This window comes from Phyllostomus hastatus, unplaced genomic scaffold, assembly GCF_019186645.2.
Source record: "Phyllostomus hastatus isolate PE091 unplaced genomic scaffold, TTU_PhHast_1.1 phas_contig_17, whole genome shotgun sequence".
In the NCBI taxonomy this organism is placed as follows: domain Eukaryota; kingdom Metazoa; phylum Chordata; class Mammalia; order Chiroptera; family Phyllostomidae; genus Phyllostomus; species Phyllostomus hastatus.
Window position 1 is genome coordinate 41,108,390 of NW_025333664.1, and position 24,278 is coordinate 41,132,667.

Genomic DNA, 24,278 nt, shown 5'->3' on the forward strand with positions numbered 1-24,278 from the left:
GAGAAAAGGGAACCCTAGTGCACTGTTGGTGGGAATGCAGATTGGTGCAGCCACTGTGGAAAACAGGATGAAATTTCCTCAGAAAACTAAGAATGGAACTGCCTTTTGACCCAGGAATTCCACTGCTGGGATTATACCTAAGAGTCCTGAAACACCAATCCAAAAGGACCTATGCACCCCAATGCTCATAACAGCACAATTTGCAATAACCAAGTAATGGAAGCAACATAAGTGCCCATCAGCAAATAAGTGGATCAAAAAACTATGGTACATTTACACAATGGAATTCTACACACCAGAGAGAAGAAAGGAGCTTATGCCCTTTTGTGACAGCATGGGTGGAACTGGAGAGCATTATGCTAAGTAAAATAAGCCAGGCAGTAAGGGACAAATACCATAAGATCTCACCTTTAACTGGAAAATAATCAACAAAAGAAAGAAGCAAACAAAATATAACCAGAGTCACTGAAATTAAGAACAATCTACCGATAGCTGAAGGGAAGGTGGGAGGAGACAGTGGGGAGAAGGTTTTTCAGGAACTACTGTAAAAAAGACATGGAGGAACCAAGGGAGAGAGAGGAAGCAAGGGAGGGAGATGGGTTTGGAAGGGGTTAGGAGGAGTGGTGGGGAGAAAATACAGACAACTGTAAATGAACAACCATAAAATAATTTTTTAAAATATTTTATTTATTTTTAGAGACAGGAAAGGAAGGAGAAAGAGGGAGAGAAACATCAATGTATGGTTGCCTCTTGTGCGCCCCCAACTGGGGACCTGGCCCACATCCCAGGCATGTGCCCTGACTGGGAATCAAACCGGCAACCCTTTGGTTTGCAGGCCTGTGCCCAATCCACTGAGCTATAACAGTCAGGGCACAATAGAATTTTTTTTAAAAAAACAAAAAAACAAAGAGAGTGAGCCTAATGACCATGTGACTTTCATTACGAGGAATCAGGGCGATGATTCAACTGCTTTGTGGGCACTGATTACCTAATCAAGGCAGCAATGACTGACTCTGCTGCTCTTTAGAGGTGATACCCTGATAATAAATTTTTCTGAGTGTGCCCTTTAATTTAGAGATCACAAAGTATTTTAAAATATCAATGAGACTTCCATTTTTATGCTAGCAGATATCAGGGCATCAATAGTTTATCTTAATTACTCAATAGCAATAACACTTTAAAAATCCTAATAATTAAAATTCATGAAGCACAAAATATGTGTGAGGCTCTTTTACTGTTTTTTTGTTTGTTTTTTTACAATTTCTCATTTAATCCACCCAAACCCTTATGAGATAAGATTACTATTATCCCCATTTTATACAGGAGGGGGCTGAGGTACACTGAGGTTTAATAACTCTCCTCAGGTTACACAGCCAGCAAGTGCTTGAGGTAAGATTTGAACACAGGTAGCCTGGCTCTTTACTGCATATTTTTTATTTATTTGTCATTATTGAGGTTCAGAGGTACTAGATAACTTGGAAATAGTCATAGAGCTATAGAATGATGGAGCCAAGTTTTAACCCAGAGCTTCTTGTGAAGCCTGAGAAGTTAATTAGTACTTTTATAGAAAAAAAACTTAAGTCATTACTTAAAGTCCTTCCTTAGATTATTGGTAATTCATATAAGAATCCCATTTCTCCCAATTACCAGGTCACCTGTGAAATGGTAGCCAATGATTTCATACGACAAATACTATAGAGCATGGATTATATATGTAAAAACTCTACAGGTCAAAAATAGAAGGAGGTAAAATATGTTCTTATGCACCCCCCAAAAAAGAAGACAAAATTGTCATCTGTTTTTGGTGTCTTGGAGGTAGGAATGGCCTTTACTCCTCTTCCACTTTAGAGCAAAGATAAGAAAAGCTAAGTGAGGAGCCACTGGAGTGGACACTGTAAATAAGATGCTTTCAAAACTTAAGTTCAAGTGATAATTTTCTCTAGGAAAATCACCAGCTCTCTTAATATGATCCAGTGAAATTTGTAGCAGAAGTTGAGTCCTGGGAAAAATCCCAGTGTGGGTACAACAGGAAATTGGCTCAAGTCAGATACCTAGGGCATAGAATTTAAGAGGCATTCACTCTCAGCACCATGCAAAAGGTAACTTGCACAGAACCAAGTTTGCATAATTTTTCTGAGTCTGACTCTTGAGTGTAGGTAGAGGACAGTTTCCCTAAAATATTCAGCCTGAGGTCACCACAGGTAGGCAGAACAGAGCCAGAAACCAATTGACAAAGGGTCTGGATAGTACTCTAAGACATGGCCCAGATCTTCTCTTCATCCCAGTGGGTCTGAGAGGAGGATGCCAGGTGACACAGGGAGGAGAGGTGGAGACAGGGAGAGGCCCACCAGGTTGGCTGCATATCAGGGATGTCTCCTCCTACTCATGAGAAATTCAAACTAGTAAATGCCATACTATGGCTTCAAAGTCCTGCATTCCTGGCATGCCCTAACATCTCAGATCTCTTTTCCTCATCTGTTCCACTTGGCCCACACTGGTTTTCTTTCCTTTGAATGTTCCCATCTCATGGTTTTATGCTTGCTGAAAACTGGTTCCAGCTCAGGGCATTGACACCCAGTTGACTCACCTCTACTCCAGCATCACCACTTTTGGGGCCTTTCCAGTTCTCCCAGGCTAAAGGAATGCCTAGACTTCCTGCATGCTTTATTTTCCTCCGGGAACTTTTTGCAATCTGAAATGATCTTATTCTAGTGTGTGTGGACAACTCTCCATAACAAAAGGACCCTCTGTAATGTGAGCTCCACGGAGGCCTGGCACATAATGGGCACTTCATAAATATATGTTGAATTAATAAGCTCCATTTGCCTATTTCATGAAGGAAAGCCTATCATCTTTAGGTTCCTCCTTGCCCTGTGGAGTATTTATTGGGTCCATCCTCTCTGATGAGCGTCTACTTGAGAAACCAGATCTTGGCATCTAAGTTTTTATATCTATGATATTATGGGAGTATACTGGGCTCCTGAGTTATGTGTGACATGAATATGAAAAAATATGTCATCTCTGAAACAATGCAAATATCCAACAAGAAAAAAGATGGACAACTGTCCACCAATACCACAGAACACTACTCAGCAATAACAGTGAAAGACCACTAATTCATGCAACAACATGAGTAAATCTTAAAAACACTACATTGAGTGAAAGAAGACATACACAAAAGAACACATATTTTATTATTTCATTTGTACAAAGTAAAACAGGCAAATCAAATCTCTAGTTATAGAAATCAGAACCTGATTCTTCATGTAGTGCAAGGGTATTAACTTTAGAAAGAGAGTAAGAGAACTTTCTGGGGTGAAATGAAAAAATTCTATATCTTGTTTTGGGCAGTTGTTATACAGGTATATGCATTCATCAAAAATCATCAAACTGAATATTTGAGAACTGTGTATTCTGTTATAGGCAAAAAAGCTTTTTTTAAAAGCCCACTCTCAACAATGAAATGAGATAAAGCCATATCTTGAATTGTAAGAAGGAATTAAATATGCTGGAGTATATTTGGAGTAAAGCGGACTAACAGTGTCAGTGAAGACTTTTTATGATGTAGTTCTGAGGAAGCACAACTCCAGCTGGTGGAAGGATTAAAAGGCAATTTATTATTTCATGCAACTGAGAAGTCTAGGCATAAAACTGATCAAGGAAATAGTCTAAGTGTCCATCATTAGATGAGGGGATAAAAAAGCTTGATACAGTTCTGGCAAAGATGGAGGTGTAGGTAGAAATGCTTCACTTCCTCACACAATCAAAAGAAGAATAACAAGCAATTTGAAAACAATAAACAACCAGAACTACCATAAAATCAAACTTCATGGAACTCCGACAACCAAGGAGTGAAAGAAACGTTCATCCAGACTGGTAGGAGGGGAGGAGACAGGCAGCGGGTGGAGACAATCCTGGAAAAGCAGCGGACCACAAGGGTGAGGTGGGGCTGGCCGAACAGGAAACTAAAGACTCAAAATCACTAGCTGTAAACTACTGCAGGGGTTATGAAGGTGGGAGAAACTCTTAGTCTCACATGAGAGTTCATTGGAAAGTGGGGCTAGAGTAGAGTAAGAGGCATTGTTCCCTCTCTGACCCCTCCCCACAGACAGCCCCACAATGCATCAGACAGCCCCACAATGCATCAAAGAGGGTTGCCCTATTCTGGTGAATACCTAAGGCCCTGCCCCCTTACAACATAATAGGTGTGCTGAGACAAAGAAATATGGCCCACATGAAAGAACAGATAAAAACAACAGAAAAAGAACTAAGTGTTGAGGAGATAGACAACCTGTCTGATGCAGAGTTCAAAACACTGGTAATCAGGGTGCTCACAGAATTGATTGAGCTTGGTGGTGAAATGAAGGAATAAATGAAGGCTACCCAAAGTGAAATAAAATAAAATATACAGGGAACAAACAGTGAAGGAAAGGAAACCGATATTCAAATAAAAAATTTGGAATAAAAGGAAGAAATAAACATCCAACCAGAACAGAATGAAGAAACAAGAATTCAAAAAAAAACGAGGAGAGGCTTAGGAACCTCCAGTACAACTTTAAATGTTCCAACATCCAAATCACAGGTATGCCAGAAGGAGAAGAAGAAGAGCAAGAAATTGAAATCTTACTTGAACAAATAATGAAGAAGAGCTCCCCCAAAATCTGGCAAAGGAAATAGAATTCCAGGAAGCCCAGAGAGTCTCAAAGAAATTGGACCCAAGGAGGAACACACCAAGGCACATCATCATTAAGTTACCCAATATTAAAGACAAGGAGAGAATCTTAAAAGCAGCAAGAGGAAAGGAGAGAGTTACCCACAAAGGAGAGCCCATAAGACTATCAGAAGATTTCCCAAAAGAAACCTTACAGGCAAGAAGGGGCTGGAAAGAAGTATTCGAAGTCATAAAAGGCAATTACCTGCATCCAAAATTACTCTATCCAGCAAAACTATCATTTAGAATGGAAAGACAGAAAGAGTGCTTCCCAGACAAGGTAAAGTTAAAGGAGTTCATCATCAGCAAGCACTTATTATATGAAATATTAAAGGGACTTATCTAAGAAAAGAAGATCAAAAACTTGAACAGTGAAATGACCACAAACTCACAACTATCAACAACTGAGCCTAAAAAAAAACAAAAAAAAATGAACTAAGTGAACAACTAGAACAGGAGCAGAATCACAGAAATGGAGATCACATGGAGTGTTATTAGTGGGGAGGGGTAGGGAAAGAATGGGGGGAAGTACAGTGAATAAGAAGCATAACTGTTAGGCATAAAACAGACAGGAGGAGGTTAAGAATAGTATAGGAAATAGAGAAGCCAAAGAATTTATATGTAAGACCCATGGACATGAACTAAGCATGGAGGGAATGCTAGATGGTGGGGGGTTGCAGGGTGGAGAGGGATAAAGAGGACAAAAAAACTGGGACAACTGTAATAGTGTAATCAATAAAATATACTTTTTAAAAAGTTTGGTACATTTACGCAATGGAATACAATGCAGCAGTGAAAAAAGAAGGAACTCTTACCTTTTGGGACAACATACATGGACCTGGAGACTATTATGCTAAGTGAAATAAGCCAGTGAAAATAAATACCATATGATCTCACTTGTATGTGGAATCTACTGTACAATATAAACTAACAAGCAAAATAGAAAGAGTCATAGATACAGAGAACAGACGAATAGCTGTCAAAGGGGAGAGAGGAGGGAGGACTGGATGAGAAAAAGTGAAGGGATTAACCAAAGAACATTTATGCATGATGCATGGACATGGACAAGGGTGTGATGATTGCCTGAGGGAGTATGGGGTGTGAAGGTGAGCAAAGGGGGAAATGTGGAGACAACTGTAATAGCATAAACAACTGTAAAGCATAAACAATAAAGTATTATGTAATAACATAAACAATAAAGTATGTAATAGCAAAAAGAAACTAATAATTGTCTTATAAGAAGATACTTTGACATTATGCAAACAATTTGTTTTTATACTTTCATCACCACCTTTTTTTCTACTGATGTTTGTTGTCTGGAATAATTATTATTGTGATATTTTCTAAATAGTGATTTTCTAATTCTATCATTCCCTCTTCATTTATTAGCTGGAATTCTGCTATAATGAAAAGCTTTCCCTTCTCATTTATTTATTTAACTGTTCATTCATTTATTCAATTATTTATATCAGCATAGACTCCTAGATATTTATTGTACTCTGTGGGTTATTATTAATTATTATCATCATTTATTTTGTTACTCAAAATGTCCCAGACCTAATTACCACATTTTTAAAGTGTATCTGCTACCAAAAAAAGGTATCATATCTTTCCAACTTTCCTTTGTCTCCCTACCCCCACCCAATCTACTAGCACTCCCTTCAGGACTGGCTGTCTAAATGTAGCTGTTTTCTGCAAATGGTCCCCCTTCTCTGACTTCAGCTGTAACCAAATTGTTTTCTCCCTTGCTCCTCCAAGCTTTAAGTACTAAAAGCTGCTTGCTGCTGCTATTCCCTGGACAATTCACCATCCCATGTTGGTCCCCCAGCCCTGCCCTTACCCCTGTAAATGTCCGTTCATTGAACTCTCTTCAGTTGAACTCTTTGAGTGCCACTTGTTACCTGCCAGATGCACACTGACAGGCAACACAGAGCTGCTGGGGATAAATAAATGAATGTCCCTCCAAAGCACTGAACACATTACCTAGGACAGAGAAGTGCTTCAGAAGTGTTATTCATGGAGCTGTACTATAACTCCTTACATCAGTTTTGGGAGCTCAACTGGCTGGTGACAAATGCAGAGTTGCTTTGGAAGGGAGCAAGGCAGGGTAATGTTCTCAAGCTTCCTGTTGTAAATGGGCCAGTATACATGATCTTGAAAACTGAGCACTGAAGGATTAAAGTCAACATTTGAGAGTTCTTTTCTGGAACTCTGGGCATTATGTCAAAAGCAATTCATACAAATAAAGTTTGGCAAGGACCAGGAAGACTTAACACTGATGTTATATAACCTGATTTATGAAGAGAAACCTAACTAAGATGATTTAAAAATTCACCTTTGAACAAATATCTTAGAGTCATTCTGTTTGTATTCTTATCCTAGAGCAGAAAAAAATCCAGCAGAAACCTATCAAGTAGCATCTTCTGTTCCCTAAAGTACACAAAAATTTTTGATATAATCTTTATTATATTTTTTCCATTACCATTTAGTCCCCTTACATCACTCTCCACCCCCCACTCCCAGCAATCACCTCACAAATATTTGAATAATACCCTGCTAGGCCAACTTAATTTTCTATGACTAGTTTTGGGAAGTAGTCGTCCTGCTTTGGTGACAGTAGGCACATAGAAATAGGAGGTCCAAAATAACCATCTGTGGGATACCTGAGTGAATAATGGGCTACTGAAAACAAATTCACATTCAGTAATTTGTTTTAGTGAATGTAAATGCAGTAGATTCACATTCTTGCTGCTGCTTTTTTGCAGACACTTGATATGGAATGTGAATATATGATTTCCATGTAAGATAAAATTGATATGATTGAAACCAAAGCACAGGTACAACTGAATAGAATCTGAAGTATAATGTGAATTCACTAATTTAAAAATGCTATAAGAAGAAAGACTAAAGCATTCATTAACCTTGTCTGGGGTGTGAAAAGTGAAAATGTATTCAATGGAATACCTCTATAGATCTGCTTCACTTGGTGGTGACAGGTGGTGGGAGCAGGTGTGGTGGGAAGGATGATGGTAGCTTTGTTTCCTACCTTGTCTTTATTCCTTGGCCTTATTTCTGGAACTGGAGTAAGAGTCAGTGTTGAGAGGTAAGAGAAGAAATTCTGTAAAGGAAGAACCAGCATCTCAGAGACTTCAAACAAAGGTCACCATGTTTATTTGCCAACATGAGAGGAAAATGGGACTGTGAGCAAAACCTTTCTGAAAAAAAAAATCATGTAAATAGAAGTGAAAATTTTCAGCCCACTTACCCTGTTAACCTTAGAAGCCAAATTAATGGCAGGTGACAAAATCCAGTTTTCTGAGAGTACAGAATTTTGAAATATTCTTTTATTTTATTGAAGTCATGAGTGAAGTGACTTCATTTTAGACCTTTGGGGAGAAAATTGTCGACTACAAGTGTGTGTCTCATTTTTCACTTGTAAAATCAAAGGTTTGGAAGGTAGTTCCATAGTGCCAGAAAGATGAGAGGGAGAGAATAAATACAGATAGTGAATAGAATGGGACTGTTAATTCTGGAATTATGGCTTAGTCACTTAGCCAGAAAATCCTAACTAAATTGTTGAATTGGAATTTGAGGAATATTCTTTTTCTTAGTCCAAGTTTGTTCAAATGTAACAATGATAAAGGGGGTTGTCCTGGGTGCAGGGAAGATGCTTAATGTGGCCTGGCTTATAGAAGGGGCTCAATGCGTAATTCCTACTTGTTGGTGTTCTTGTGGCTGTTATGGTTACAACCTCCCCCCACCAACTCCACGTTTAAAAAGTCACTATTCTGCCAGTACAGGAAATGGCCTGGAGCTCTATTCCCAGATATTGTTCAGGACATAAGAACCATACTCACTGTGTGTTTACTCAAGTGAGAGGGTTCAAACTGCTTCCTCTAATGGTCACAGAGAAGGGTTGAAGCTTTGTCAGCTGAATATTTGTGATCTGGCTGGCTGGGATTGAATAATTAAACTCCTGCCAACACAAAGTGCCAACACAAAGTGTAAATTCCTTATAGTGACCTCGTATTTGCTCTGTAATGGCATGTTTCCCCACCTCCCCAAATAATCATATCAGTGTTGTTATTTAGCAGAAGCTCACGTTTTAAAGCTCACGTACTGCCCTTTTCCTTCATAGGCAGTTTCATAAAAGCAGGCTTAACTCAAACTCTCCATGCCTTGCAGGGAACCCTGTGGCCCCCACTGATCTGGCCAAGGGGCTAGAATGTGTCCTACCAAGCTGAGTAAGGCCAGCTTCTATTTTAGTGAATTACCAAAAGAACAACTCAGGCAGAATACAAAACAGAGTAGACAAGTGCCTTTTTGTATATTTGATACTCTTGTGGAAGAAGAGCCCCGTGGAAAACTTGACCTATTTGTATAACATCCTGTTTCTGGAGGGCCAGAATTCATGGGTGGAGAGGTACTTTAAACAAACACAGAGCCACTCCTGAAAAATGTGCTAGGATTGAAAAGAGATCAATTCAAATCCCAGCATGTTCAGAAGATATTATGAAGTATATTTCCTCTAACCATCAGCAGTGGCATATGACATTTCTGGAAGATTTTTTTAATCATAAGGGAACTAGCTTCCAACATAGAGGCCTGCAGCTCAGTCCCACTGGCTGCTCCAGTGGAATCACACATTTCTATGTACAACACAGCTTGTCTGTGTAAAGAAGAAGGAGCTCCTTTTCTTGTCTGACTTGGATCCTGAACCTCTTCTCACCGACGAGTTGGAAAAAACAATTAACTTTTAGTTCCCCCAATGTGATTGTTTTCATTGTCTTATAAAGCAATCCTCATAAGTCATTCAGATTTCTCCCTCCTCCACTTCTTTCCCAGAATCTTTTGCAAGATGGCTTTTGAAAATTTAAGAGTAAGATTTGGAGTCCTTGGGGAAAGTATTCTCCTGCTCCCTCTTGGGGCAGTGGTCGTTTACTCCCGTGGTTCCTGGAGACCTTGCTGGCCTTTGGGCATCAGTCTGTATCTCTGTCTATCTCCCGCCCACAGGGAACATCAGCCATCTTGAAGCTGATCAGCACCACCTTTGCTCTCCCTGATGGCCTGCCCTCAAATCCTGCCAAGGACTCCAGCAGCCTGCTGCCTGAGCACCTGCACACACCCTCTGGAGGCATTACCTCTTCCTACTTAGCAGGTCCTAGGTACTTAGCTCAAGCTCTCAACCTTTGTGGAGCCTGAAAACACTATACCTCAGGGCCTTCCGCACCATAGGCACTCAGCTGAAACCCTGACACAGTGTGTGAGTGCAGATAGCTATTTGGGATGTGACACTATGAACATTGGCAGGAAGTAAAAAGGGAAAGGAGAAGCCATTAAAGCCTTCATTCTAAAGCAAATTGCCTCTGAGGGCAATTACAACTTAACACCCACCCCTGCTCCCCCAACTGGAAACTCGGAGATTAAGTGTAGAACCTGCCTCAGAGTTGTGGGCAAGTTAAAATAACTCATAAAGTTAATTGTGGAGATTACATGAAATATGCATGCAAAGCAATTAGTGCAGAGTCCAGACATAATAAAGGCTCAGTTGTTGTAAGCATACTCTGCTTTCCCACAAACCCTTCTGTTCCCAAACTCTTACTTGCCAGCTCTTTCCATGGCTTCTTCTCTTGGTATTTCTCTTATGTCTTTGACCAGTTCTTCCTGTTCCTCACTCACTTTTAAAAAAATCCTCACCTAAGTACATGTTTATTGATTTTAGAGAGAGAGGGAGGGAAGGAAGAAGGGGGAAATTGAGAGTTTGAGATAGAGAGAGAGAGAGACAGAAACATGTATGTGAGAGAGGAATATCAATTGGTTGCCTCCTGTATGTGACCCAAGCTGAGATCAAACTGCCTTCTAGGTAAGTGCCCTGACCCTTTTGGTGGACAAGATGATGCTTCAACCAACTTAGTCACCTGGCCAGGTTTCCCCATTCACTTTTAATTTTACTCCATGAACTGCAAACAGATGGTTCCTAAAGTCTAGTTTGAATTTTCTGATCTTTTCCTGCTAAGTGAATTCATCCATTGCACAGTTAGTGGAAAAATATACTCAAGCCCCTTTAAATGTGTGTGCATAAAGATCTCTCAGGGACATATATTTCATCCTATCTGAACCAGGGGACTTTGGGGAAGTCCCAAAGGGGACCAGGGGAAGCAGTCTTTGTTAAAATAAAACTTTGTTATTTAAAATGTTTTAAGAAGTATAGTAAAAGTATAGTGATTATAAGTTTGATAATATGGAGTATTGCAAGATATTGGAAAAAATTAGTAATTTCACACCATTGTGGTAGATGTTCATATTTATATGGCCATTTTAGAAGGTAATAATATATGATAAAACATCTGGATGGTAATAATTGTTGGGTGGTAATAATATATGATAAAACATCTAGATAGTAATAATTAAAACTGAAAATGCACACACTTTTACTACCCAACAATTCTACTTTTGTAGAGAAACTCATTCAAATGTGTGCAATGATATTCATGGCTATTTGTTTATTAATAAAACATTGAATAAACAACCTGACGTTCATTAGTAGGGAGCTTAGACAGATGAAAACTGATGTATTTATATATGATGGGATAACTATATAGCAGTTAAAAAAGAATGAATTGGAACTCTACATATCAACCTAGATAGATCTAAAAAAATTAATTTAAATAAAAGCAACTGGCAACCACTAATATGCTTTCTAATCTTATAGTTTTTTCTTCTCCAAAGTGTTGTTGAATGAAATCATACAGTATGTAATCTTTTGAGTCTGGGTTTCCTTTACTTAGCTTAATGAATTTGAGACTCATCCATTATTGCAGATATCAGTAGTTCCTTTTAATTGTTCAAATGTTTTGCCTTATTTTTTAATGGGCCTTTATATACATAACACTATTTTAAGAAATAAAATAAAATTTTGGAAATGCAGAAACCAAACTTATAACAATGATGAGTTCTGGGAGGTTAGAAGAAGCCAGAGTTGAGGAAAGAGATGGTTAAAGATTTAGCTTTATTTGTAATGTTATTATTACTATTTTTAAATAGCAGATTTCTGTATTACATGTGTAATTTTAAATTCTGTTTACAAAGGTGATAGATGAACTTGATAACTGTGTTAGTTATGTAAGAGAAAATCTCTATTCTTAGATAATATATGATAAAACATTTAGGGTAAAAGCCTATGATGAATATAACTTACCTTTGAGAAGGAGGAGAGAGGAATGAAGGGGGGGGGCAAGGGAGAGAGAGAGAGAGAATACATTTAAAAATCCTGATATCAGCTGAATAAGGAAACTTCTAATTTACTAAAAGCTTGAGGTTGATGGAGATTTTTTATAAGCTCAGCTGCGAATCAAGAGACAGGACTGAGAAAAGCAGATAGACACTCAAATTCCAGAAACAGGAAAAGAGGCAAACTGGGAGCAGCATCTATGTTTCATGTCAGGAAAAGAGAGAAGAGGGTAGGACCTCACTCCTCCGGATACACCTTGGGGATGCAGCAGGCTCCTTGTAGCATGGGAAGAGAGAGGAAGGATGAACCAGTCTGAACTACCACTTGAGGTCTCAGGTCTAGATGGTCATCAAAGTGTGTGTGCATAAGGGGTTGTGAGGCTTTTAGCTTGTCCTTCCACTTGTGACATATGGCTGGGATCCATGGCTTCAAATTCACTCAAGACTGAGCCATGTGATTTCCTCAGACCTAGTAACCAGAACAGTTCATGTTGGGTGATGGAGATCAGATGTGCAACAAGGGAGTCCACTTGAAAACTCAAAGGTTAAAGGCAAAAGTTGGAATAATGGGGCTTCCCATACCATCTCTGTAACATCTTCTTTCCTTCTCCTCCATTTTACCCTTGACTCATAATGGTAAAGATCAAACTCAAGGTGGTGCAGGAATAAAGGTAAGTACCACTGGCACAAGATTTCAACTCTAAACAAGGGATTTAGTCTTTAATGTTGCATTATCTAACTTCTCATTCCACTTCTAGGATCATTTAGATACTCCTGCCAGAGTGCTAAGTGCTACCATAGACTCAGTCTGTATGATATTCAGCTTCCCTCCCAAGCTAATCTTCCTTCGCATGTCCTTCTTTCTGCCAATGGCTCCAAAATTTTCAAAATCCAGATTAATGGTTTCTAATCTATCCTTTCTCCTTTTCTTCTCAATTGAACTTTTTATTAAAGTTCATTTCTTCTGCCTATGAAATTTCCTGAGTTATCTCTTCTTTATTTCAGCCCCCACCAGCCTAGATGAGGGAGTCATTACTGTTTAACTATCATTTCCTTTCCTCTGGTCTCTCCCTGTTCATTGCTTTCTGCACATTGCAGTCAATAATTTCACCTCTCCCCCTACAGCCCACAACAACTTTCCATTGTCTATCTCATTAATCCATTTCTTTCTCATCTTTAGTTTAATTTCCCATATCCTAGGAGCCACTGCCCTATAAATTGTTTTCTTCCAATTTTGTCATATCCATTTTTTATCATTTCTATTACAGTCTTCTCAATTCTATTACTCATTATCCATGAGCCCAGTAACCACTGACCTCCTTGATTTTAATTTTTCCACTCTACCCTGCATTCCACCACTGCACTAATCTTGCTTAAACATCATTTCACCAGGCCACACCTCTGCTCAAGAATGCACAGTGGCTTCTTATCATATAAAGTCTAGATTACTTTGCCTGACTGTCCTCCAGCTCTATACCCAAATTTTCCTACCTGCCCCCACCTTATTAAGCCAAGTTTCCTCTTTCCTGTCTGTTATACAAGCATCCTATTCTTAGTCCTAATAGTACAGCTTTGCTCAGACTCTTCATCCTGTGTTTGATCAAAGCCTGTTTAACTTGTTAAGAACTATGGGATCTTTTATGGCTATCCATCCACTCCAATCCCATGCTCTACTGATGTTAGAACAAGAGTGTTGGAGCAACAAATTAGATTCCACATGGACAGGCTGGAACTAAGGGCCTATGAAACCCCCACAGAGGTAATTGGGCATCAGGGCCTAAACATGGCTCTGGGAGAGACCCCATTGAACTAAGGGTAGTTCTGTGAGGCTGGAGTACAGGAGAGAGAATCAAGCCTAAGAAGAAAGTCCATGACAGAAGACTTTCAATCCCAGGAAAGAATCAGGCATCCTGAGTTTAGAATGAATTCAGAAGTCATAGGTTTATTTCACAGAAGAGAAGAAAAGAAGGGAAGAAGATAAAGACAGGGGACTGGTAACAGAGCTGGTGACAATGGCTTTGGTAGTTTGACCAACACAAAGGTCTTTCATTTACCATGCATATCTTGTGCATTTGCTTGAACTGTGTGTTACATAGTCTACAATGGTGGCCACCATAAAAATCTTTCCTCATCATTCTGTCACTCTGCCACTGAAAGGTGGTATTTATTTCTCCTCTCTTTCACCTAGACAGACCTTGTGACAGCTTTGGTCAATAAATTATGATGGAAAATGATTTTCTGAGACTTCTGAGACTGAGCCTTAAGAGCCCAGACATTTTCTATATCCTTCTTATAACATAGTCACCATCCTCTTAGGTTCCCAAGCTATGTAGAGGAGAACCAAAACCCTCAGCATGTGGTCCCAGCTCAGCTCCCAGATATTAGCCAGAATGAACCACCAGCCATGTGAGTTCTTCACTGTGCACTTCCAGTTCGGCCAGTCAAGCCCTTGCACAGTTGCCTTTGAGTCCTAACCAATAGCACAAGGAGCACAACCACCCAGCTGAGTCAAGTTAACCCACAGAAGTGAAAACATAATAAAATGGTTATTGTTTCTATGCTACTAAGTTTTGAAGTGGCTTGTTTTTCTGCAATATATAACTGAAATAGACTCTCAATATATTTCTTGACTTCTAATGAGAACTTTCTTTTATCCATCATTCATAACACTTATTATGCTAAGAATCCAAAAGTCAAGGTATTTGGTATGACTAACTCCCAACAACTTGGGTTTATATTAAAAATTATCTTTTCTGCTACTGTAGCACAGATAACCTCATTTGACAACGGGTTATATTTCATTTAACACTTTATTTTAAACTATATTTAATAATTATCTAATTATTTTATCAGCAAATCTTACATGCTCCAAAACCAAGCCCATATTTATATCTTTTTTCCTCTCCCATTGCATGTTGCAAAGTAAACATGCAACATATATTGATGAATTAAAAATTCATTTCTGAACATTCTTCCATGCATATGGAATTGTCTTTTACATTTAGCTCAAGTGACCAAGAGACAACATACACTTTAATTCATCCTTATGTGTAAGAGATTAACCATTTAAAGCTTCCTTAAAAGATAAAACATAAAGACACTAACACGCATTCAAAATATTAAAAATTTATCAAGACAAATGTTTATTCAGAGGTTCCCAGGAGCGAAAATAGATAATGGCCAGTGACATAGGACTCAAAACCTGGTTCAGAAAAGAATGTTGACTTACTGTTAATTCAAGCAGACTTACTAATATAAACTTCAAACATTGAATATATTTTTCATTGTTGTATTTTTTCTTTTGTTCATGTGCCTCATGGTGGAGATCAAGTTTAAAATGAGGCCATATGCAACACAAATGAGATCATCAAGATTTTACAGATTTGTCTGAGAACATGTAAATTCTCTCAAACACAGCTTTTTCTGGAACCTAAATACAATTAGAAGGTTACTATATTGCCAATATGGGAGTGTTCAAGGTTTTGGTTCATGTGGGTGTGATATGGTAACTGGGAAGGATAAGGATTGAGACATAAAGAGCAGTGATCAACTTAATTTAAACATTCTGCAACTGTTTATGTGATAAGGGATAAGCAGGTTCTTCAACAATGAAAATCAACATACTCTTGAACTTACGAATTATTATAAGGGACAGCTGAACCTGTTTGGTCGAAGAACTAGTTCAAACACTTGCCAGTTCTTCAAGCCAGGCTAATGCTTTGCTGAAGATCTTCTCTTCTTACTATAAGAATTAAAATATTTCTCCTGATGGCCCTAAACTGTTAAAAAATCAAAACCAGTATTTATGGTTCTTAGCATTAAAGAAATATAAAACAAAAGAAAAATTAGGATTTATGTAATATTAAGGTTACTTCAAATAGGCCCTTGTGTAGCCTGGAAAGATTTACTAGAGTATACAGTGACTCACATTCCTGGGGTTCTATAGGTAGAGAATTTCATTGATAGAATTAGGGTCACATATAGCATAAGACAGATTGGGGAAGGTAGAAGGTGCTTATGAAGATTATGAATATGCTTCGAGTTAAGGTGGCTTCTAGAAGCCAGTGTTGTAATCTTGGGTAGGTATGCCGCTTATTCCACAGAACCCATTTTTACTTTTATAAAAATAGAAAATGATGATATCTATCCTGCTTAACTCACAGGACAGTATAAAGTTGGACTGAGATAATATATAATAAAACATATTGGAAACAAAGTATGAAACACTATAAAAGGCTGGTATGGCTCAGCAGACTGAGAGCTGGCTTGAGAACCAAAGGGTAGCCAGTTTGATTCCCAGTTAGGGCACATGCCTGGGTTGCAGGTCAGGTCCCCAGTAATGGGTGCATGAGAGGCAACCACACATTGATGTTTCTTTCCTTCTTTTTCCCTCCCTTCCCCTCTCTCTAAAAATAAAAAAAAATAAAATATTTTAAAAGTTTTTTAAAAAGTAAGATCTCAGGTATGAGTCAAACATAGAGATACACAAATAAGAAGTAAACATTGAACCAGTATATAAATCAAACAACTGGATAAATAAATGAATAAATAAATAAATAAATGTGTGATTGATTTCATGATAAATGTATAGTAATGTGAGTCATGGAAACTTATATATTATAATTGCAAGGGAAACTTGACATGTAAGTTGTGTCTCCTAAATACATGGAAAGGCTTTATTGGGAAGTGGGATTTTGGGGCCTGAAGGAAGGAAAGAAAGAAGGGAGGGAGGATGAATGCATGTAAGGAAGGGAGGGAGGCATATCAAATTTGTTAAAATGTGAGAGACATTCCAAGCACTACATTCAAAAATAAGGACTAGAGCTCTGGCTGGTGTGGCTCAGTGGATTGAGCTCCAGCTTGCAAACCAGGGGGTCACCAGTTCGATTCCGGGTTGGGACGCGTGCCTGGGTTGAGGGTCATGTTGGGCCCCCAGTGGGGGGTGTGAGAGAGACAACCACACACTGATGTTTCTCTCCCTCTCTATCTCCTCCCCTTGCCCTCTCTCTAAAAATAAGTAAATGAAATATTTTTAAAAATAAGGACTAGATTGTAAGAAGAATCACAGACTGAGGAACAAAAGGTAACAAAACATTATGTCAATGGTGAACAGCCACATGCTTTTCATACTTTCTTCATTTAAGCCCCACAAACCACCCTATGTGGTAGGTATTATGATCCCCACTTCATGAAGGACAAAACTGAGTCTCAGAGCCTCATCTGGCTCAATGCTACATATTAAGATGAAACTACTAAAAACTCAGGTCTTTCTGAAGTTATAACTGATATTCTTCCTTCTATGCCTTGAGTCAGTATTTATAATGTAATGAGAGTCCCAAAAGTCCCAGTAGGGATGGGGCTGAAGGTGGAATGGTTGGATGAAGTAGGATAAATATGTTGTGAGCAATGAATAAATTCTTCCTTCCCTAGAGCCTTATTTTGGTTTTGAATAACCTTCCAATTATTTTAACATGATCATCTCCTAAATTGTAGAATTTGTCCAGGTTTTTTAATTTTTTTTCTCTCTGCAGCAGAAAGAAAGAGAAGATCATTGGCTTCAGGCTAACCTGTGCTTTTTAAATACATAAAGAACAGCCTATTAGCTTTCCTCATCTTCCCCATTAAAAAGACCGCCTATGGAATTAAACACATTACCAACACCACAGTTGCTACATGACCAGAATTACATGACAATCAACAACAGGAAATGATATTGCAAATACAATCGAGAGCATAATACACTTGAGAGCCTTGACAAATTCCTCTTACAAAACTTCCTCTTAGAAACACCCTCTCATCATTGTGGTGTGATCCACTGGCCAAAATAGTTCATCAGGGCTGAAATATGGTCCTCATTATAATTAATTGGCACTTACTAAACTTTTAAGCAATAGGATTGGTGATATAATTCTAGCACAGGCTTCCTTTGATGAAAACTTCTATGGGGTGCAGGAAATACCTGAAGGATTCCCTGAAGGTATTGATCCTTCTTCAAATGAGTTGAAGCATTTTTCACTATTACATTTGCAATTATGTACATGGAGTAAAAAATGAGCATTTTAAGTTTATTTTTCATTGCATATATTTTAAATGTATGAAGAGTGAGAATATGCCTTATATTTCAACTGGTTATGCTGCTTTGTAATAATAATACTTTATAATAACACTGGACTGGTAAGACCTTTATTTAAAAGATTTATGTTTATGCTCCCAAACTGCCAGAAGTAAATTAGGTGGATGGTTTATGATTCTGTCATTTTTCCTCTAAAAGCCACTTTGAAGTTATATACCATTCAATTGTATATTTTGGTGCTAACATTAGGTTGACAGTCCAAAGTTGCTGAATGTGTGAAGGGGGTGAGGGAGAGTTAGAAGTGATGAATTTTTGCAAGAGTAAAAAGAGAATGGAGAAAAACCAGTAATGGTGAGCAGACTTCAGCCCCTGAGCCCCATCAAATCTCAATAATAAAGCAGAATTTGTCAAACTCAAGTTGGAGATGACAGATTAGAGTTTTGGGTCATGTCTTAATTCAGGTTCCCCAGAAACAAACAATAATATGAAGATTTATGTGAAAGTGATAGATAATGGAGGTTCTGGGTTTTCATAGTCTTGCACCTAACAGTTACTGGAGGGGAGTAACTTCCCAGCACTATAGGCTATCTGCACATTTGGGAAAAATAGTTCCAGTAGCTAAGAATGTGCCTTCAAAAAGAAAAAGCTATCTTTGTAGGTTGGTTTCTATATGGGGAATTAATAAGACCAAAGAATACAAACTTATTTAAGTCAAGATTTCTTATTAGAAAAGCTATTCCAATTTATTCTAGTACTAGCAATGTTTCGGTGTGCTCATTTAACTGTTCATTTAAAATATACTTAGCTAACCTGAGTAATGACATCACAATTTCATTTGATTTGCAGTTTTTTGTGTAGTAGTAAGATTGATATTTTCTTCTGTTTTTCTTCTGTGAATTTTTTGTTTATATTTTTTGCCCACTTTTCTATTGTAATTTTGGTGGTTTTTCTTGTCTAGTAACATGAGGTCAATATATATTAGAAATAGAATGATTTGGTCTATCATATCTATTACCAATAGTTTTCTTTTTTGTCATCAGACTTTCAACTCACTGTGTTTTCAAAAATTTCCCCACATGTTGGACGATAACACACAAAAATTTGGGGGTTGATGGGGAGTGGTAAGGTTTACACATAAACATAGTGAAAGGCATGGAAGGAAATCTAGACAGAGTACCAACAGTTTGCTATGGATCACTTCAATTTCTGGAAACATAATCTTATAGTTTAGGATGATGGACTTGTTTCATTCATGTGGAAATTCATCCAGGAATGATTATGAGCAAGAATTTTAACTATCTCAGCCCTGGCTGGCGTAGCTCAGTGGATTGAGCACGGGCTGGGAACCAAAGTGTCCCAGGTTCGATTCCCAGCCAGGGTACATTCCTGGGTTGCAGGCCATAAACCCCAGCAACCGCACATCGATGTTTCTCTCTCTCTCTCTCTCTATCGCCCTCCCTTCCCTCTCTAAAAATAAATAAATAAATAAATAAATAAATAAAAAAGAATTTTAACTATCTCTATGGACAGAATAAGCTGCTTAGACCCATAAGCTGCTTTATGATATGATTTTTATCAGTCACTTTCTTGTTTTTCTGTGTGTCTGAGCTTTATTTAGTACCAGATCTCTAGAGCAGAAATTAAAAAAATGAAGTGGAAGCAGTAATTGTGCATATAATTGAAAATAAACATAAAACTGTCCAGCATGCTCTGTGTATAGAATTTATTAACAGGTGTTCTTGGTTTACTGGTGATTTAGGGGTTTGACACTTCTTTTCATTCAAATGGATAGCTGCAAGAAAAATAATGATAATTATAGCTCCAAGATTAAATTAAAAATTTGTCAACATTTTTCCATTCAACAACTAGCCAAAACCACCAACACATTCATTTTTAGCAACACAGCTGATGTTTTACAGAAAAACATATAAAAGAAAAATGTTAATGAGTGTGTTTATCATCAGATAATATATGAGTAAATACATATAACCAAACATTACAGGATAATTATTTGTAATCAGATATGGACATTATGAACAATGAAGTAATTAAAATATATGATATCATAGAATATTCTATATGATCCAAATCATCAGCATCAAATACTAAATAGTAATATCAAAAACTGAGATTACTGGTTAGAGAAATACATCAGATTTAGTAAAGAATATGCCTCTTCATTATTTTTTAAAAATATTTTATTTATTTATTTTTAGAGACAGGAAGGGAGGGAGAAAGAGAGAGAGAAACATCAATGTGTGGTTGCTTCTCACGTGGCCCCCTCTAGGGACCTGGTCCACAACCCAGGCATGTGCCCTGGGAATAGAACATGCAGTGCTTTGGTTTTCAGCCCGCACTCAACCCACTGAGCTACACCAGCCAGGGCATCTTCATTATTGTTCTTTCTGAGAGTCTCTCTTTTACTGATTACCTAAATCATTTGTTCTATTAATATAGATCAATTGTCTTTCTTTGTTTTCATAGCCACTAAAATATAACAGAATAATTCTAAATTATAGATGGATTATTTGCATAATAGTCTTAAACTATCAGTGTATGTCAGGTGTTTTTTTTTTACTCAATTACATTTTTTTACTTTATTTATTTAAATTTAATTATAATGTACACAATAAAGGGCAAAAATGTGAAACTCCAAAATAATGAATAGTTCAAGCACACAGAAGTCTTCTCCTGTTGTCTACTATAACTCCCAGAGGTAGCCACTATACTATTAATATAGGTCAGTTATTCTGTCTTTGAACTTCTCATAGAATCTTATAGTATATAGTTTTTTGTATTTTATTTCTCTTGCCTAGCATTATGTCTGTGAAATACATCCATGTTAATGTTTCTTGCATTTCTTAAACTACATAATTTCCTTTTAAAAAACTAAAAAGCCTTGATATTTAAGGCTTATCTTTTGTATTAGAAAAAATTGGAGAGTTAGAACTAAGCTAAAATTGCATGCCTTCATTGATTTGATCTAAAAATACCCCCATTTCAAGGTGTCAACAGAAATGTAATGTTTTGTAATACCATAATAATATTGAATAATTCCACTTATAATTTCAGTTGTATTTTCTACTAATTTATTATTAAATCATGTTGAATTTCTACTTTTAAATTAAAAGATAGATGAAATGCTACATGGATAAATAAAATTTTCAACACCTCAATTCATTGAATTGCCTGAGGTTGTAACAGCCAATTTAACTTCAATTTCATTTAATAAAAAACTTCCATGGGTTGCTGTCTGAACAGGTACTTCTCTTACACAAAAAACTCCAATGAATTTGACAAAAGGATAAGACATTCATTCACCTTAAATCATCAAAAGGTATTCATCTATTTTGAAGCACAGAAAGAACCAAGGTTCTCCTGACATTTTTGTTTCATAAATGAAAGTGACCTACAAGATCTGGGGAAAAGAGTTGCATGCACAGATAAGAGAAACAAGAGCAATGAGCAAGGTTACCCAAGGACTTCTGCAATCTGTAGAGAAGTTGGCGGGTACAGTTGGCCCTCCGGATTTCCCTCTAGCCCTCTGTTTGTTAGACAACAATTCCTGGTATTAAATTTCTTGATGGCATGACTCATAACAAAAACACTCTAATAGGCTGCAGAAATCAAGCCTCTTACTGAAGCTCAAGGCACAATCTCTGGGAACACAGAATCAAAATAAATCATTGATCCATTACTACTTTCTGATCACACAGAATAGATAATAAGAAAGGAAGTAATAAATAGATAATAAATGGTAGAACCCTCAACTCAAGTGAAGCAAGGCAGATGTATGAGAGTTTCTTTAGGGGATATATCAAGAAGTAAAATTGCTGGGTTATAGATGTGCATGTTTTAGGTTTTCATAGCTACTGTTATATTTTGCAGTGGCATTTTTAATACTTCTCCCCCTTCCTTCCTATTTTATTAGCATGTAGGTGTAGACCTCTGCCTTAATATGTCCTCAATGCCTTCAGGTCATTGTGGACACAAATGCCTATGCTATATGTCACATCTGCCATCCCCAGGGGACCTTCCCTGCATCTAGACTGTTTTCTGCTGGAAAAGCTCAGTCTTGGGACTCAAAAAAAATTTACAGACAGTTTAGGCAAACCTTCCCTTTACATATGAGGATAGTGAGGTTCACAGAGGTTATTTCTCTTCTCAAAAACACAGAGCTAATGAGTGAAAGAGCTTAGGGCTTTCGGTACTATGTTCTTCCCACCACACTGCAGTAATCCCATGTCATGGTTAATCTGCCCCACCTCCATTCCTGCAGGTCCACTCTGCTCTCCTTTCTGTCCTGTTCTGTGTCCTGGGTTGCCCCATCCAGTCTTCCTTGTTCTCTGGGCTCAGGTTGGATTTGGCCAATGACAAGTACCAGCAGAGGAGAAGAGGGGCAAAGAGGGCAGGAGAGAGGTGATGTATTTCTTATCCATTTCCTCTATGCTCTAGGCAATGTTTTCTGGCAGTAGTTATATCTCCCCATAACTACTGTCTTCTGCCAGGAGACCCTCTTCCCTGAAGTAGTTCTCACTAGGTTCCTGGGACACTTCTTCTTCCCTTTGCCTCTGTAGGTCTGGGGTGATAAGGGCTCCCCACTGCTCTGGGTCCCTGGGCCCTTTTCTGTCCCCTATTAATGCTATCTATACCACTGTTTAAGTCTCTTCATTAATCCAGCTAAGAGAGATTTTTTTGCACCCAGGAAACTAATGTTCACTTGTATTTGTACACCTGGATGAAAAGTTAAGTGAGGATGAAAAGTTAGTTTTGTGTTTTCATTTTTTAATGGACAGTGTTTTTTCTATTTATTTTATATTGCACAAGTAAACACTCTTTGAAAATATCAAAAATCTGTCCCTAAAGATGTATCCAAATGGACAATGAACATATGAGACATGTTCAAATCAAAATCAGGGAAGTGTTAATTATAGCCATCAGTAGAATGGCTAAAATGAAAAACATAGATAATACCAAATATATGATGACATTGTGGTAACTGCTGGTGGGAGTGTAAACTAACACAATGTCATTTTGGAAAATAGTTTGTCAGTATCTAATAAAACCAAACATATACACTCTCTAGGACCCAGCAATTGTGCTGTAGGTATACTCATTAGAAATGAACATACGTGTGCCACAATGCTCATTCACAGCAGAACTATCTGTAACAGCCAAAACAAATGAGCCAAATTGCCAGAAATAGTAAAATGAATTGTGGTTTATTCACATTATGGAAATGAAAATCTTGAAAGCAATAAAAATATATGATCTACAAACACATTCAACCTTGTAAATGTAACAAATATGATGTTGAGTGAAAGAAACTGAGGAGAGGGAAGATGGCAGCTTTACTCTAGGCAGCGTGTTTCTCGGCTTCTGTGAAGAGGAGGGAAACTCGTGGTTCGGTGGAGAAACAGAGCAAGTGGACTAGGTTACCGAATCACTTTTGAAAGCAGGACATCAAAAATTATTGCGATCATTGAAAAACCAGGTGGTAAGGAGACTGCATCAGGACAAAAGGGACCTAGGGATTAGTGCGGGGACTAGGGGTGTGCAGTCCCCAGGCCCGGTGGTGCTCCGGGGTCTGCCTCAGGGCTCCCGGGAGAGGGGAGTCGCTGCTTCCTCCCCTGAATACGGGGGTTGAGCAACTCCAGGGGAGAACTTGTTGCTTGAAGGCACAGATTGGCCAGTTGGACTGGGAAAAAAATGCCCAGGGACTATGAACATGCACCCAGAGACCTGGGAGAAGTAAGGGCCTCCAGCCGGCATGACCAGGGGCAGTCTGAAAGAGCACCCGCACCCCTAGCCTGGTGGGAGTGCGGATCGGTGAAAAACCCAGAGCCGGGAAGGGCTCGGGCGTTTTCAGGTCTGGGGAGCCAGCAGTTCTGACCTGGGGAAGTGTGCGACCCATCGGGAATCTTGACTCATGCGCTGTGATCCCGGAAGGGACAGGCACTTAGTGCCCTCCTATAGCCCGAATCTCAAAAGTTCGGTGGAGGGGTGTGCCCTTTTACGACTCCCAGAGAGGGCGCAGTGAATCCCAAAATGTCGCAGCTACCTCCTGAGATCATAGAGCTGGAACCCTGCAGGGACCCCGGAGTCCAGAAGAATGTGGCAGTGAGCTCTGGAGAGCGAGTGTGCTCGGGAGCGCCCAGGGTTCCTGAGAGACTTGCTGAGATCTGGCTGGGAAGAGAGAGAAGCATTTCAAAGGTCCCTCAGCCAGCTGAAGCCAGCAAGATCAGAAAAACTGGTCTGACCAGT